Source organism: Cetorhinus maximus, chromosome 1, assembly GCF_964194155.1.
Source record: "Cetorhinus maximus chromosome 1, sCetMax3.hap1.1, whole genome shotgun sequence".
Lineage (NCBI taxonomy): Eukaryota > Metazoa > Chordata > Chondrichthyes > Lamniformes > Cetorhinidae > Cetorhinus > Cetorhinus maximus.
The window spans coordinates 168727114-168744771 of record NC_135879.1 but is presented as its reverse complement, the minus strand read 5'-3'; the positions used below and the strand labels follow the sequence as shown (position 1 = coordinate 168744771).

The 17658-nt window shown below is 44.0% G+C and overlaps 2 protein-coding genes across 2 annotated transcripts in view; one reads left to right on the top strand and one right to left on the bottom strand.

Annotated features, from left to right (window-relative positions):
- The window catches only part of slc38a9 (solute carrier family 38 member 9), an 83553-nt gene extending 80149 nt beyond the window's left edge, over nucleotides 1-3404 (bottom strand). Inside the window, exon 1 of the mRNA XM_078549684.1 lies at nucleotides 3390-3404. The gene's annotated coding sequence lies outside the window, so the exon portion shown is untranslated. The remainder of the gene's footprint in view (nucleotides 1-3389) is intronic.
- Nucleotides 2610-17658, top strand: part of ddx4 (DEAD (Asp-Glu-Ala-Asp) box polypeptide 4) — a 169080-nt gene continuing 154031 nt past the window's right edge. The window contains exon 1 of the mRNA XM_078549653.1: nucleotides 2610-2772. The gene's annotated coding sequence lies outside the window, so the exon portion shown is untranslated. The remainder of the gene's footprint in view (nucleotides 2773-17658) is intronic.

Genomic DNA, 17658 nt, shown 5'->3' with positions numbered 1-17658 from the left:
TGTGGCACCTGACTAGTTTCAGGTTGGTAAACGATCCATTTATTTCAACTCTGTTGCCTGTTAGTCAGCCAATCATCTATCCATGTTAATAAGCTACCCCCAACACCATGAGCTCTTACCTGTGCAGCAATCTTTTATGTGGCACATCAAATGCCTTTTGGAAATCCAAACATACATCTAATGATTATCCTTTACCCACACTGCTTGTTACATCCTCAAAGAACTCAAATTTGTGAAACACCGTTTTCCTTTCATAAAATCATGACAAATCTCTGATTGTATTATGATTTTCTAAATGCCCTGCAAGTACTTCTGTAACAATGGATTCTAGCATTTTCCCAATGATAGATGTTAAGCTAATTGGCCAGTAGTTTCCTGTTTTTTGTCTCTCTCCTTTCTTGAATAGAGGTTTTACACTTGTGGTTTTTCCAATCTGCTGGGACTCTTCCAGAATCTAGGAAATTTTGGAAGATAACAACCAATGCATCTACCATCTTTGCAGCTACTTCCTTTAAGACCCTGGGATACAGGAAACTGGTCCAGTGGACTTGTCAGCCTTTAGCCCCAACAGTTTTCCTAGTACTTTTTGACAGTTAGTTCCTCCCTCCCTTTTGTCCCTTGACTTTATACCATTCTTGGGATGCTTTGAGTCTTTCACTGTGACAAAGAATGCAAAATACTTGTTCAAATTCTCTACCATTTCCTTGTTTCCCCATTATTAATTCTCCAATCTCATCCTCTAAAAGCTCAACACTTACTTCAGCTACTCTCTTCCTTTACAATTGTAGAAACTTTTGGAATCTTGGCAGCATATTAAGCCTTTTCTTTCAATTTGATACCATCCTTGATTTCCTCTGTTAGCCACAGATGGGGTATCCTTTTCCTAGAGTCTTTCTTTCTCACTGGAAGGTTTGTATATGTATATAATGGAAGTGAAATTTGAAGTCAGTGCTACTCAAGCTCTTTTCAACAGACTTCCAGAACTCCTTGCTCTTTTTCCCCCTCCCTCAACCCAGGGTTTTTAAACACAACCTTATGCTTCCAACTGCCAGCAGTGACCACCAAAGATGTGGTTTAAAAGCTGGAACTAACTTCATTTGTTCAGTGATCACAACTAGCTACTATGGCATCTGGACTAATCCAATCAGTATTTTAAAAATTTTAAAAAGTCTTCTCCCTCTGATTTTCTGCATTTTTTACCATTAGCTATTAATGATTTCAATGAAATTTCAAACAATTCAAGCCACAATCCTATCATTTACAACCTACCTTTTCCAGAACAGTCCAATTGCAAGAGTACAAAATTAACATGTCAAAACTTCTCAAGTTCAATCTCCAGGACAGACCATAAGACATAGAAGTAGACCATTCAGCCCATCGAGTCTGCTCCACCATTCAATGAGATCATGGCTGATCTGATAATCTTCAACTCCACTGTCCTGCCTTTTCCCCAAAACCCTTGATTCCCTTACTGATTAAAAACCGTCTATCTCCACCTTGAATATACTTACCGAACCAGTCTCTACAGCCCTCTGCAGTAAAGAATTCCACAGATTAACAACCCCCAGAGAAAAAATTCCTTATCTGTTTTAAATGGGTGACCCCTTACAATGAGATTATGCCCTCTGTTCCAAGACTCTTCCACAAAGGGAAACAACCTCTCAGCATCTACCCTGTCAAGCCCCCTAAGAATCTTATATGTTTCAATAAGGTTACCACTCATTCTTCTAAACTCCAATGAGTACAGGCCTAAACTACTCAACCTCTCCTCAAGAAAATCACTCCATACCCAGGATCAACCTAGTGAACCTTCTCTGGACTGCCTTCAATGCCAGTATACCTTTTCTTAGATAAGGGGACCAAAACTGTCCACAGTATTCTAGGTGTGATCTAACTAGTGCCTTGTATAGCTTTAGCAAGACTTCCCTATTTTATATACTCCATTCCCTTTGAAATAAAGACCAACATCCCATTTGCCTTTCTCATTACCTGCTGAACTTGTATGCTAGTATTTTAGGATTCATGCATGAGGAACCCCAAATCCCTCTTTGCTGCAGCTTTCTTCAGTCTTCCTCCATTTAAGTAATATTCAGCTCCTCTATTCTTCCTGCCAAAGTGCATAACCTCACATTTTCCCACATTACATTCCATCTGCCAAGCTTTTGCCCACTCACTTAACCTGTTTATATCCCTCTGTAGACTGTCATCCTCACCACTTCCCTTCCCACCTATTTTTTGTATCATCCGCAAACTTGGCGATAATACATTCAGTTTTCTCATCCAACTCATTAATAGATATTGTAAATAATTGTTACAGGTTGTCATCCTAATGCCCCCCTTATCCCAACTCTGTCTATTAGTTCCAAATTATAGTTACGATTACTGGCTTGTGTAGAAACTGCTACTTTGGAACCACTACAAAGCAGAAACAGTGTAACTCAAGTTTGTGTGTATAGCAGGACATCAAATGGACACACATTAGGATGTCAGACTAAGAAAAGCAACGCCCAGCAAGTTATATTTAGATGTACTAACAGTTCCGTATTCAAAGGTTTCTTCCTTAAAAGTTCAGCCGGGCGCACACAAATCTAAGAGTCATCCTTAACCCAACGATCATACTTTTGTACACACTCTAGATCAGAAGCCAACTGTGGAATTGATTTCAAATTCAAGAAACCAAAGAAAGATTGTGTAAATGTGCTCTTTGCGACTACTGAACGCACAAGACCGAACCAATTGTACAGCGATATAAACAGCACAACTTCTAAACAGGTACGGGAAAGCCTATCTTGACCTCTTAGCTTGGGGGGCGGGCGGGGGTGTGGTTAACGTTTTTTCTGCTGTATCCGCATAAATCTCAATTCCAATAAACTTTAAATGTAAGGTCTGGTTTACTTTGCCTATTATAATGCCAAAGTGTCACCTATCGCCAGTGGCAATGAGCTTCTTCAAAAGTCACCGGGAATAGGGGAGGGAGAAAGGAAAACTGATCAAAAACAAATTTAATCCTGTCTGGTCCTATAACTAAAGTGGTCGCTAGAACGTGATTCGGGTGGGTGTCCGTCTGATTTTACTCCGGCTATCTTAGTGACACAGAACCCAAATGCACTAGGATGAGGAAGGTGAACTTGCTCATCATGTTGCCAAATGAAAATCGCTACTTGAGAAAGCAAAAGTTTCTGTATTACTGAAGCAAGAAATGTTTCTGTCTGCTCCAGAGACTGACCTACTCCCTCCCCTACCTCACACTTGGTTTCAATGGGATTTGCAGTATTGCTATTTCTCTAAATGATTAAGACTTAAGCAGTAGCTATTATTAAGCAGTAGCTATGTCCCCCCCCCCCCACCCACCCAAAATGCAGCTGAAAGCAGCAGGTGCCCAGCCTCACCTGGTTCCAGGTTCCAACCCCGGCAAGCGCGGGTCCAGCCCGACCACCCTCTCCGTCTGCGCAGGCGCGGCCCAATGCCCCAGCCGACGTCAGTAGAACTACTATTCCCAGAAGGCTGTTCTGCCTAGACAGTTAGCAACAAATTGTCGCTTAAAAGTGTTGCAGTCGGGTCAACTTTACCTTTAACAAAAATAAAAAAAATAGCCGTTTTTCCGCCTGTTAGCATTTTGCTGCCTTCCCGGTAAAAGTTTCCAGTGAAGCCGGCTCCCGGCAGGATCCTCAAGGTCACGTGCGAGAGAGAGACCGGTTCCTTTACGGTCCCTGCCGAGGCATCACGTGGTGTCTGTCTAGGCTGAGCTCAGTGTGAATCATAGAATGGGTTACCTCTTATGTTGTAACCATTCTATGATTCACAGAGCTCAGGCCAGACAGACACCACGTGATGCCTCGGCAGGTACCGTAAAGGAACCGGTCTCTCTCTCTTGCACGTGACCTTGAGGCGCCTGAATTTTGCCCACGCTTGCTCTCTGCAAGAGCAACTCAGCTCGTTCCCCTCTCTGCCTTTTCTCATAGTGTATTATTTTTCTCTTCAGATAATTATCCAATTACATATTTTGAAAACTGATTGAATCTGCCTCCACCAAACACTGTGGCAGTGCATTGCTTATCCAAACAGCTCGCTGCCTAAAAAAGCTCCTTCTCATCGCCATTGGTTCTGTTGGCTTATCAACCCTTCTGCCAATAGTGAACACTTGCTCTTCACCTCCTCTGTCCAGACCACTCATCATTTTCAACACCTTTATCAAATCTCCTATCAATTTTCTCTTCTATAAAAAGAATAGCCCCAATTTCACCAATCTATCCATGTAACTAAAGTCCCTGGAACCATCAACTTCAACAACTCATCGACACCAACACCCATTCAGGACCCTCCACCCCTGCCCGTCCCTCTGTCCCCATCCCGTCTTCCAATCCCAGCCCCGGCCGTGTATTCACCATACCCCCTGACCTTCCCCTCTCTGATGCTGAACGTTCAATGCTCAGCGAAGGACTCAGTTTCATACCCTTACGCCTTCATCTCAATGAATTTCGGGCTCGGCACAATGCTGAACACTTCTTCCGCCACCTTCGTCTCTGTGCTCACTTCTTTGGGCAGGAGTCCTCTCCCTGTTCAATGGATCCTTTTACCCGCCTCCAATATTCTCCCTCCACCTGGACCCCTCCCTCTGGATTCTTACCTTCTCTTGATCTTTTCATTGAGAACTGTCGGCGTGACATCAGTCATCTCAATTTCTTTGCTCCTCTCACCCACTCTAACCTGTCTCTCTCTGAACTTGCTGCACTCCATTCTCTCAGGTCCAACCTTGACATTGTCATCAAACCTGCTGACAAGGGTGGTGCTGCTGTTGTCTGGCGCACTGACCTCTACCTCGCAGAGGCTGAGCATCAACTCGCAGACACTTCCTCCTACCACCCCCTGGACCATGACCCCACCACTAACCATCAAGCCATTGTTTCCAGGACTGTCACTGACCTCATCTCCTCTGGAGATCTTCCTTCCACAGCTTCCAACCTCATAGTCTTCCAACCTCAGACGGCCCGCTTCTACCTCTTACCCAAAATCCACAAACAGGTCTGTCCCAGCAGACCGATCGTGTCAGCCTGTTCCTGCCACGTGGAACTCATTTCTTGCTATCTTGACTCCATTCTCTCTCCCCTTGTCCAGTCCCTTCCCACCTACATCCGCGATTCCTCTGACACCCTACATCATATCAACAATTTCCAGTTCCCTGGCCCCAATCGCCTCCTCTTCACCATGGACGTCCAATCCCTCTACACCTCCATCCCCCACCGGGATGGTCTGAGGGCTCTCCGCTTCTTCCTCGAACAGAGGCCCGAACAATCCCCATCCACCACTACTCTTCTCGATCCGGCTGAGCTTGTTCTCTCACTGAACAATTTCTCCTTAAACTCCTCCAACTTCCTCCAAATAAAAGGTGTGGCTATGGGTACCCGCATGGGCCCCAGTTATGCCTGCCTCTTTATGGGGTATGTGGAACATTCCTTGTTCCAGTCCTACTACGGCCTCCTCCCACAACTCTTTCTCCGGTACATCGATGACTACTTCAGTGCTATTTCATGCTCTCGTCTGGACCTGGCAAAATTTATTAATTTTGCTGCCAATTTCCACCCCTCCATCATTTTCACATGGTCCATCTCTGACACTTCCCTTCCCTTCTTTGACCTCTCTGTCTCAATTTCTGGTGATAGACTGTCCACCAATGTTCATTACAAGCCTACCGACTCCCACAGTTACCTTGACTACAGCTCCTCACACCCCGCTTCCTGTAAGGACTCCATCTCATTCTCTCAGTTCCTTTGCCTCCATCGCATCTGTTCTGATGATGCCACTTTCAAAAGCAGTTCCTCTGACATGTCTTCCCTCTTCCTTAACCGAGGTTTTCCACCCACGGTGGTTGACAGGGCCCTCAACCGTGTCCGGCCCATCTCATGCGCATCTGCCCTCACACCTTCTCCTCCCTCCCAGAACCAAAATAGGGTCCCCCTTGTCCTCACTTATCACCCCACCAGCCTCCGCATTCAAAGGATCATCCTCCGCCATTTCCGCCAACTCCAGCATGATGCCACCACCAAATACATCTTCCATTCACCCCCCCGGCGGCATTCCGCAGGGTTTGTCGTCTCCGGGACACCCTGGTCCACTCCTCCATCACCCCCTACACCTCAACACCCTCCCACGGCACCTTCCCATGCAACTGCAGAAGGTGCAACACCTGTCCCTTTACTTCCCCCCTCCTCACCATCCAAGGGCCCAAACACTCCTTTCAAGTGAAGCAGCATTTCACTTGCACTTCCCTCAATTTAGTCTACTGCATTCACTGCTCCCAATGAAGTTTCCTCTACATTGGAGAGACCAAACGCAGAATGGGTGACCGCTTTGCAGAACACCTTCAGTCTGTCCGCAAGCATGACCCAGACCTCCCCGTCACTTGCCATTTCGACACTCCACCCTGCTGTCATGCCCACATGTCTGTCCTTGGCCTGCTGCAATGTTCCAGTGAAGCTCAACGCAAACTGGAGGAACAGCACCTCATCTTCCGACTAGGCACTTTACAGCCTTCCGGACTGAATATTGAGTTCAACAACTTTAGATCATGAACTCTCTCCTCCATCCCCACCCCCTTTCTGATCCCCCTTTTTTCCAATAATTTATATAGATTTTTCTTTTCCCACCTATTTCCATTATTTTTAAATGTATTTCCATCCATTGTTTTATCTCTACCTTCTAGCCTATTTCGATCCCTTCGCCCCACCCCACCCCCACTAGGGCTATCTGTACCTTGCTCGTCCTGCTTTCTACCCTTAATGTCACCTATTAGCACATTTCTTAGCTAATATCACCACCGTCACCACCTCTTTGTCCTTTTGTCTATGACATCTTTTGACAATCTCCACCTATCACTGGCCCTCTATCCAGCTCTACTAGTCCCACCCCCCCCTTAAACCAGCTTATATTTCACCTCTCTTCTATTTTTCCTTAGTTCTGTTGAAGAGTCATACGGACTCGAAACGTTAACTGTATTCCTCTCCGCAGATGCTGTCAGACCTGCTGAGTTTTTCCAGGTATTTTTATTTTTGTTTTTGTCCCTGGAACCATTCTTGTCAATCTTTTTCTCTACTCTAATGCCTTCATGTCCTTCCTAAAGTGTGGTGCCAATATTCCAGTACAGGCCAACACGGAGATTTATAAAGCTTCGTCATAACTTCCTTGCTTTTGCACAGTATGTCCATCTTCTGCTGCTTCATCAATGGCCTTCCGTCCATCATAAGGTCAGAAGCGGGGATGTTCACTGATGATTGTACAATGTTCAGTACCATTTGCCACTCCTCAAATACTGAAGCAGCCCATGACCATATGCAGCAAGACCTGGACAACATTTAGTCTTGGACTGGTAAGTGGCAAGCAACATTTGCGCCACACAAATGCCAGACAATGACCATTTCCAACAAGAGTGAATCTAACCATCTCCCCTTGATATTCAATGGCATTATCATCACTGAATCCCCCACTTTCACCACCTTGGAGGTTACCATTGACCCAAACCTGAACTGGACTAGCCATATAAATACTCTGACTACAAGAGCAGGTCAGAGGCTGGAAATTCTGCGGCGACTAGCTCACCTCCTTACTACCCAAAGCCTGTCCACCATCTACAAGGCACAAGTCAGGAGTGTGATCGAATACTCTGGGATGGGTGCAGCTCGAACAACACTCAAGAAGCTCAACACCATCCAGAACAAAGCAGTCCACTTGATTGGCACCCCGTCCACAACCTTAAACATTCACTCCCTCTACCATCAGTGCACAGTGGCAGCATGTGTACCATCTACAAGATGCACTGCAGCAACTCACCAAGGCTCCGTTGACAGCACTTTCCAAACCTCTGCCACCTAGAAGGACAATTAGGGGCAGCAGATACATGGGAACAGCATCACTTGCAAGTTCCACTACAAGCCACACATGATCCTGACTTGGAACTATATGACTGTTGCTGGGTCAAAATCCTGGAATTCTCTTCCTAACAGCAGTGTGTGTGTACCTACACTACATGGACTGCAGTGGTTCAAGAGAGTGGCTCACCACCACCTTTTCAAGGGCAATTAGGGATGGTCAATAAATGCTGGCCTTGCCAGCGTCCCCCGCATCCTACAAAAGAATAATAATAAAAAATGCTTCTATTTATAAAACCCCGAACCCTGTATAGCTTTTAACCACTTTCTCAACCTCTCCCTGACTCATATAACAATTTGTGCAAATATACCTCCAGCTCTCTGCTCCTGCACCCCTTTTAGAATTGTGCTCTTGAGGCAAAAACAAAAAGGGAGGAAATTAGAACAATTACTATCACTGGAGAAAATGTAGCAAGAATATTAATGGGGCTTAAAAGGTTGACAAGTTCCCTGGACCTGATGGCCTGTATCCCAGTGTCTTAAAAGAAGTGGGTGCAGAAAAAGTGGATGCATTGTTTGTAATCTTCCAAAATTCGCTCGATTCTGGAAAGGCGCCAAAGGGAAATAGTGTTTGACAAATTTATTCATGTTCTTTGAGGATGTAATAAGCAGAGTGGACAAAGGAAAATCAGTAGATGTAGTGTATTTCAATTTCCAAAAGACATTTGATAAGGTGCTACATAAAAGGTTACCACACAAGTTAAGAGCTCATGGTGTTGGGGTAATTTTTTAGCATGGATAGAGGATTGGCAATTTGTTAGGAAACAGAGAGTTGGGATAAGAGTGCCATTTCAGGTTGGCAAACTGTGACTAGTGTGGTTGACTCTTAAATGCCCTCTGAACAAGGGCAATGAGGGATGGGCAATAAATGCTGGCCTAGCCAGTGAATCCCACATCCCATGAACGAATTTAAAAAAATAACAGAGATCAGTGCTGGGGCCTCATATGTTTACAATCTATATTAATAACTTGGATGAATGGACCAACTTTATTGTAGCCAAATTTGCTGAGGATACAAAGATAGTCGGAAAATTAAGTTGTGAGGAGAATAGAGTCTGCAAAGGGATGTAGATAGGTTACAATACGTTCGGGGGCCGGGGTGGCGGGGGTGGGGGGGGGGGGGGGTTGTTGGTGGGGGCAGGGCAGTGGGCGGACAGGGGCAGAGATGGTTACATAATGGAAATGTCACTGGACTAGTAATCCGGAGACCCAAGGTAATCCTCTGGGAGCATGAGATCAAATCCCACCACAGCAGCTGGTGGAATTTAAATTTAATCAATAAAATCTGGAACTGAAAGCTAGTCTCAATAATGGTGACCATGAAACTATCATCGATTGTTGTAAAAACCAATCTGGTTCACGAATGTGCCATCCTTACCTGGTCTGGCCTACATGTGACTCCAGACCAACAGCAATGTGGTTGACTCTTAACTATCTTCTGAAATGGCCGAGCAAACCATTCAGTTCAAGGGAAATTAGGGATGGGCAACAAATGCTGGCTTTGCCAGCGATACCCACATCCCAAAAAATTGACAGGTGGAATATAATGCTGGAAAATCTGAGATTGTCTGGTGTGTGGGAAGAGTAGAATTGCGGTACTATTAGAACGTAAGAACATAAGAAATAGGAGCAGGTGTAGGCCACTCAGCCCCTCAAGCCTGCCCCGCCATTCAATAAGATCGTGGCTGTTAAAAACAAAAAGCTAAAAGCTACTGCGCATGCTGGAAATCCAAAACAAAAACAGAATTACCTGGAAAAACTCAGCAGGTCTGGCAGCATCGGTGGAGAAGAAATCAGTTAACGTTTCGAGTCTTCACGACCCTTCGGCAGATCATGGCTGATCTGGCCCAGACCTCAACTCCTCCTTCGTGCCAGCTCCTCATAGCCCTCAGCTCCCCAATATTTCAAAAATCTATCTACCTCCTCTAAACACTTTCAGTGGCCTAGTCTCCACAACTCTCTGGGATAGAGAATTCCAGGCATTCACTACCCTCTGAGAGAAGAAATTGCTTCGCATCTCAGTTTTAAATGAGTGTCCCCTTATTCTGTAACTATGTCCCCTAGTTCCAGATTCCCTCACTAGTGGAAACATCTTCTCAACATCTACCTTGTCAAGCCCCCTTAGAATCTTGTACGTTTCAATAAGATCACCCCTCATTCATCTAAGCTCTAATGAATAAAGGCCGAACCTGTTTAGCCGTTCTTGATAAGTCAACCCTTTCATCCCAGGAATCAGCCTAGTGAATCTCTTTTGAACAGCCTCCAATGCCAGTACATCCTTTCTTAAATATGGGGACCAAAACTGTACATAGTATTCCAGGTGCGCCTCACCTGTACACTTGCAACAAAACTTCCCTATTTTTAAACTTCAACCCCTTAGCAAAACAGACCAAAATTCCATTTGCCTACATTTCCTACATTAAACTTGGAGGGGAACATGGAGGTGGTGGTATTCCCATCTATCTGCTGCCCTTGTCCTTCTAGGTGGTAGTTGTTGTGGGTTTGAAAGGTGCTGTCAAAGGAGCCTTGGTGAATTCCTGCAGTGCATCTTGTAGATGGTACACACTGCCAAGCTTTTGCCCACTCACTCAACCTGTCTATATCCCCTTGTAGATTCCTTAATTCCTCATCACAACATGCCCTTGCATCTATTTTTGTATCATCAGCAAATTTGGATACATTAGACTCTGCCCTCTCCTCCAAGTCATTAGTATAGACAGTAAATAATTAAGGCCCTAGGATTGATCCTTGCAGCACTCCACTAGTTACGTCTTTCCAACCTGAAAAAGACTCATTAATCCTGACTCTGTCTTCTGTGTGTTGACCAACTCTCAATCCATGCTAATATATTACCCCCAATACCGTGAGCTCCTATCTTGTGCAATAACCTTTTATGTGGCACCTTTTTTTTTGTTCATTCACGGGATGTGGGCTTCGCTTGCTGGGCCAGCATTTATTGCCCATCCGTAGCTGCCCTTGAGAAGGTGGTGGTGAGCTGCCTTCTTGAACCGCTGCAGTCCATGCGGTGTACGGAAACCCACAGTGCTGTTGTGAAGGGAGTTCCAGGATTTGACCCAGTGACAGTGAAAGAACGGTGATATATTTCCAAGTCAGGATGGTGAGTGACTTGGAGGGGAGCTTCCAGCTGGTGGTATTCCCATCTATCTGCTGCCCTTGTCCTTCTAGGTGGTAGTAGTTGTGGGTTTGAAAGGTGCTGTCAAAGGAGCCTCGGTGAATTCCTGCAGTGCATCTTGTAGATGGTACACACTGCTGCTATTGTGAGTTGGTGGTGGAGGGAGTGAATGTTTGTGGATGTGGTGCCAATCAAGTGGACTGCTTTGTCCTGGAGTTTAGAAGAATGAGAGGTAATCTAATTGTATCATATAAGGTTCTAAGGGACTTGACAGAGTAGATATTTGCAAGAGAGAATGTTTCCTTTTGTGGGGAAATCTAGAACTAGGGGCACGGTTTCAAAATAAGGGGTTTCCCACTTTAGATAGAAAGAAAAGAGGAATTTCTTCTCTCTAGCTAGAAAGCAGTAGAAGCTGGGCCATTGAATATATTCAAGGCTGAGTTCAGCAGATTTTTGATTGACAAGGAAGTCAAGTGTTATGGGGGACAGGCAGGGAAGTGGAGTTAAGGCCGCAGTCAGATCAGCTATGATCTTATTGAATGACAGAGCAGGCTTGAGAGGCCAAAGGCCTACTCCTGCTCCTATTCCTTATGCTTTTACCCCTCAAGAAATATATATAAAACAGATAATTTGGTTTTTAAACTCATTGCTGTTTGTAGGGTCTTGCTGCAATAGATCAGCCAAAATGTGTTTCCCTAACAACGACTACATTTGAAGAGTACTTCATTGGTTATGAAATGTTTTAGGATATCCTGAGGTTATGAAAGGCATTATAGAACTTTAAATACTTACTCACCATAGTTCATGAATGAAAATTGGTCAGCTGGAGGAGAAAGTGGCTGGCTCCAGGCATTTGTGGAAACTTACCCTGGTGTAAACCAACAATAATAACCTGTACAATATCTTTAACAATAACCAGAACTTGCATTTATATAGCACCATTAGCTTAGTAAAACTAAAATTCTTCACAGGAGTGTTACCAGCCAAAAGTTGATACCAAGCTACTTAGGACTGGTGACCAAAGGATTGGTCAAAGGGATAGGATTGAACCTTAAAGGAGGAGATATTTTTAAAAAACTGATTACCAATTTAAGAAATGGCGAGACAGTTAGGGAGGCACAAAATAAAACATTCTAAGTTGCTTCATTTAGGAGCCAATATATTCAACAGTGCTGAAAAGAGAGTCATGCTGCTGTAGCTTTTCGTCTTGCACTCATCAGGACAAACACAAGAATACCAAAATTTCAAACAATCACAACAATTTTTACGACTGGAGAAAAGGGTGCTGATTAGTTGGCAAGTTGACTCTAGTTGGTTGTGACATTGTCATGGAGAAAGCAATGGGGAACTATAGGCTCCCAAAGCTCCCACATAATTCAAAAAGAAGCAAGTGTGACGTGAGAAAAAACTTTTTCACACAACAAATGTGTCAGGTCTGCAATGCACTGCCTGGAAGTGTGGTGGAGGCAGGTTCAATCGAGGCATTCAAGAGGATATTAGATGATTATTTGAGTAGAAACCATGTGCAAGGGTACATGGAAAAGGCAGGGCAATGGCACTAGGTCATAATGCTCATTTGGAGAGCCAGTGCAGACATGATGGGCCGAATGGCCTCCTGTGCCGTTAAGATTCTGTGATTTTGTGAAAAGGTGCAAGACTTGAATATACCCCTTTTGTTCGCAGAGAACATATCCCTGCGTATGAATGTATGTCGCTCCCAGCAAGCGTAAATAAACTACGTTACAAGCTCGACTAATTATCTTAAATTGGTTTTGAGTGTAGCCTTTAGCACTCTCAGGATTGTTCAGCAAGTGTTGTCCAATCTCAGAATCACATCTAAAAGTAGAAATGTTGTTTTGGGTTTTGCAAGCATGGGTTGGTTGAGTACAGTTGGTACTCTGTCTAATACGAACAACCGAAGGAACATGCTGTTTGATTCAATCAGCCAATCACTGGGATGAATGCCAGGTATCGCCTGGCATCACAATGGCACTGAAAATCATTCCAATGTAGCTCCTGAAACAAATATCTGTTGTACTCTATAGCCAACTTCTCTCTGTCCCCTAAATGTTCATAACTTTGATCTTAAGTAAAACCTTTCATGAAGAATTTGTCAAATGCCTTCTGGAAATCGAGAGGCACCACTTCCTAAGGGCTCTCACTTCCTCAAGGAACTCAGGCAGGGTCTTCCCTCTCTGAATCCATTTTGACTGTAATTTACATCAACACACAGCCATGAGATCCAAATTTACCTTGTCAAGAGTAAAGGCTGGAAACTACAACTCTGAGTATGCCTCAGGAGTTTCTACCATGCATGGGCTGGGAGTGGGCGACCCATGCATGATCCAGCATTTTTGTAGCTCTTTGAGCCGAGGATGGGCCCAGTGCATCTGTGCAAAAAGAAGATGGCGTGAAAACCCCATTCATGTGACTGGGAGTGGTGTGCCATAAATCTGAAGAGAGTCCCAGGCAGGGGACAGGAAGAGGTCCCAAAAGGGAGTCTCAGAAAGGGGACATGAAGATGGGACAGGAAGAGGTCCCTGTTAGGAAGTAAAAGGAGCAGAGAAAGAGGCTCCATGCAGAAAAAGGGTTGCAGTTCACAGACTTTAAGTGGTGAGGGCTCAGGAGAAGCACTGGCAATCGAATGAGGCAGCAGAAGGCTGGTGAATCCGTGCTGTGAGCCGTTGGAGCAGTAGTGTTCTGCTCAGCAAGGCCAATGAGCTGAAGTTGTGCTTGTGATTTGGTGCTGGAGTAAAGACTCAGGAATTCAGGGGAACAGAGTCTTGGGAGACAAGATTGAAACTCTGCAAGGTGGTTGCTGAGGCCGTCTGAGCTGAAGGGACTTTTGGAGCGAATTCCAAGTCAGGATGTTCGAAGCTGAAGACTGTCCCTTGTGAGAGAGACAGAGCTTCAACGAGATTGGTTTACTCACAATGTTTACTGCCGTTTGAGTGGGTTGTTGAGAAATCTGCAGAATCTGTCTTGGTGGCTTCTGCCATTTATTGTGCAGTGTGGTGTGTTAGACCACTGTTTGCCTGTTAATACACATGTACCTCATATTAACCCTGAATGTCAGGGTATAAGAAAGATATTGTAAATTGTTTTATCTTTCTGACCTTGTATAGTAAAGTTTATTTTTATTTGTTCAAAGCCCATGTGGCTTTATTTTCTTAACAAGTGTCTTGAATCTCAAGCTTTGTCTACTTTAAATAAAAAAATATTGGTCCCTAACTGGATTGTACCAAAAACTTGGTGGTCTGGTCCAGGATCATAGCAATACATATGAAAGCTGGACTCATACCTATGAATACACTTTGTAAGGGGAAGCATGTGAACAAGGAAAATGAAGGCCTATGAATGGAACCTTAAGAGTCTAGAGGTGACCATGACAGGGTGATGACTTTATACATAAACACTGTGGGAGAGGTGCAGCAAAGAAAATAAATTTACGAAGATCTATTTACGGACTTTAGCATGGAAGGAGAGGCTTTGGTTGTGATATTTTGAGCAAGTAGCCTACCAATGCATGCTGTTTAGGCTGGTTTGATGCTACAGCCAGTCTCTATCCAGTGGCCAAAGCATTTGAACCTAAACTAGTCAAAGGGGAAGGGAATATGTAAAAGGTGGCAGCCAAATTTTCACTGTTCACTTAGAAAATTGCCTTCAGCAACAAATCAGTGATTTTAGACCATGTGGTATCAGATTCAAAGCAAATCTGATGGCTAATTACCAGTCACGGTAGATCAATTATAATCAGTTGACCCTCCATTACTGCCATTAGAGATGCAAAAACCATGGAGGATTGCACTAAAAGGTTCCATTCCAAAGCCATACATTTGAACAAAGCTTGCAATTTAAAACAGCTTGAATGTTAAAAAATATCTAGCTCGATCATTTAACAAATGTTCCATCAACGTTCTTTCCCACATGCACACACAGAAAAACTCAGTATTTATGTGAGCAAACATAACTTCAAAACACAGAACAGCAAAGAAAATCCTGAAGAATTTATAAATTCTTCAGATAAGACTCGAATCAGCAAAAAAATGCACAAACCTGAACCACAGAAATGTTGTCAGACCAGCAAATACGATGTGTACATAATTCTAAAGAACAACAGAGAACCAAAACCAAATTATTTTGAACAATTTTGCTTGAATATTTTGTGTTATTGTAAGAAAAATTCTCTGCTACATATCACGCTGTTGTATTCCACTGTCCTGACTTTTACACTGGCACTTGTTTAGGTTATATTCTGTGAGGCAGATTTTCCCAGCAGTTAGTACACAAGTTCCAATATTCCCAGTTGCAGGATCATAGAGCTAGATTTATATGTAACCACAGGGGAAGCTCACTGACTACAGTGCCCCAATCAAAGTTGAACCGAATAAGCTCAAAGTATAGAAGCAGTTTCAGCCTCTGGCAATTACCCCCTACAGAACCCTAACAATCACACAATGCTACATAGTCAGATATCAATTATACATCACCTCCACTTCACTCGCTTCCTCCAAATAAAAAGTATATGTATGAGTACTCTCATGGTCCCAGTTAAGTCTGCTATTTATGTAGCATATGTGGAATATTAACTATTCCAGTCAGGCCCCCCTCTCATTTATTTTTCTGGTACATTGATGATTGTATTGGTGCCATCCCCTGCTCTCACCATGAACTGGAAAATTTCATTGACTTTGTTTCCAATTCCCACCCAACTCTCAACTTCAGCTGGTCCATCTCTGGCTCTTCCCTTCCCTTCCTCAACTTCCGTCTCCATTTCTGGAGCTGGGCTATCAACTAATAATCTCTACAAACCCACAGACTCCCATAGGTATCTCAACTACTCTTCCCCACACCCTGCTTCCTTTAAGGATTCCATTCCATTCTCCCAGTTTCTCCAGCTTGGTCACATCTATTCCGATGAACAGAACTTGCCACGCCCCTAGCCAAACTGTTCCAGTACAGCTACAACACAGTCATCTGCCTGGCTATGTGGAAAATTGCCCAAGTATGTTCTGGACAAATCCAACCCGGCCAATTACCGCCCCATCAGTCTACTCTCCATCATCAGTAAAGTAATGGAAGGGGTCTTCAACAGTGCTATCAAGCGGCACTTGCTTAGCAATAACCTGCTCATTGATGCCCAGTTTGGGTTCTGTCAGGGCCACTCATCTCCTGACCTCCCTGCAGCCTTAGTCCAAATACGGATAAAACAGCTGAACTCAGGGGGTGAGGTGAGTGACTGCCCTTGACATCAAGGCCATATTTGACTGAGTGTGGCATCAAGGAGCCCTAACAAAACTGGAGTCAATGGGAATCAGGGGAAACCTCTCCACTGGTTGGAGTCATACCTAAAACAAAGGAAGATGGTTGTGGCTCCTGAATATCAATAATCCCAGTTCCAGGACACCATTGCAGAAGTCCCTCAGAGTAGTGTCCTAGGCCCAACCATCTTCAGCAACTTCATCAATGACCATTCTTGCATCATAAGGTCAGAAGTGTGGATGTTCCCTGATGATTGCACGACGTATAGCACCATTCATGACTCCTCAGAGACTGAAGCAGTCTGTGCCACTATGCAGCAAGACCTGGACAACACTCAGGCTTAGGCTGAAAAAGGGAAATGTAACATTCGCACCACAAAAGTGCCAGGCAATGACCATCTCCAATAAGAGAGTATCTAACCATCTCCCCTTGATATTCAATGGCATTGCCATGCTGAATCCCTCACCATCAATATCCTGGGTGTTACCATTGACCAGAAACTGAACTAGGCCAACCATATTTATACCGTGGCTACAAGAGCAGGTCAGAGGCTGGGAATTCTGCAGGTAGTAACTCACCTCCTGACTCCCCAAACCTGTCCACAAGTCAGGAGTGTAATGGAATACTCTCCACTTGCCTGAATGAGTACAGCTCCATCAACACTCAAGAAGCTCAGCACCATCCAGGACAAAAGCAAAATACTGCGGATGCTGGAAATCTGAAACAAAAACAGAAAATTCTGGAAAAACTCAGCAGGTCTAACAGTATCTGTGGAGAAAAAAAAACAGAGTAAATGTTTCGAGTCCGTATGACTCTTCTTCAGAGCTAAAGAGAAGTAAAAATGAGATTATTAATTTATACTCTTTAAAGGGGGTGGAGCAGGTGAAGCTGGATAGAAGGCCAGATTTAGGTGGGGGCAAAGGAGAGATTGTCAAAGATCTCATGAACAAAAGGACAAAGGGGTGTTAATGGTGGTGGTGCTGGCTAAAGGATGTGCTGATGATGCCATTAATGTCAGAAAGCAGAATGTGATAATAGCAGGACAAGGATAAGCACTCTAGAAAGAACAACATGAACAAGAGGCAGATGGCACTTGTGGGGGCGGGGTGGGGGGAGGGGATAGTGGTGGGAAAAAAGATTGAAAATAAGATAAAAAGTGGGGATAAAACAATGAATAGAAATGAAAATAAATAAAAATAAGTGGATAAAAAATAAAAATGAAAAGGAATATAGAAAAAGTTGGATTAAAAAAGAGGTGAGGCTAGAGGAGTGAGTTCATCGTCTGAAGTTGTTGAACTCAATGTTAAGTCCAGAAGGCTGTAAAGTGCCTAATCGGAAGAT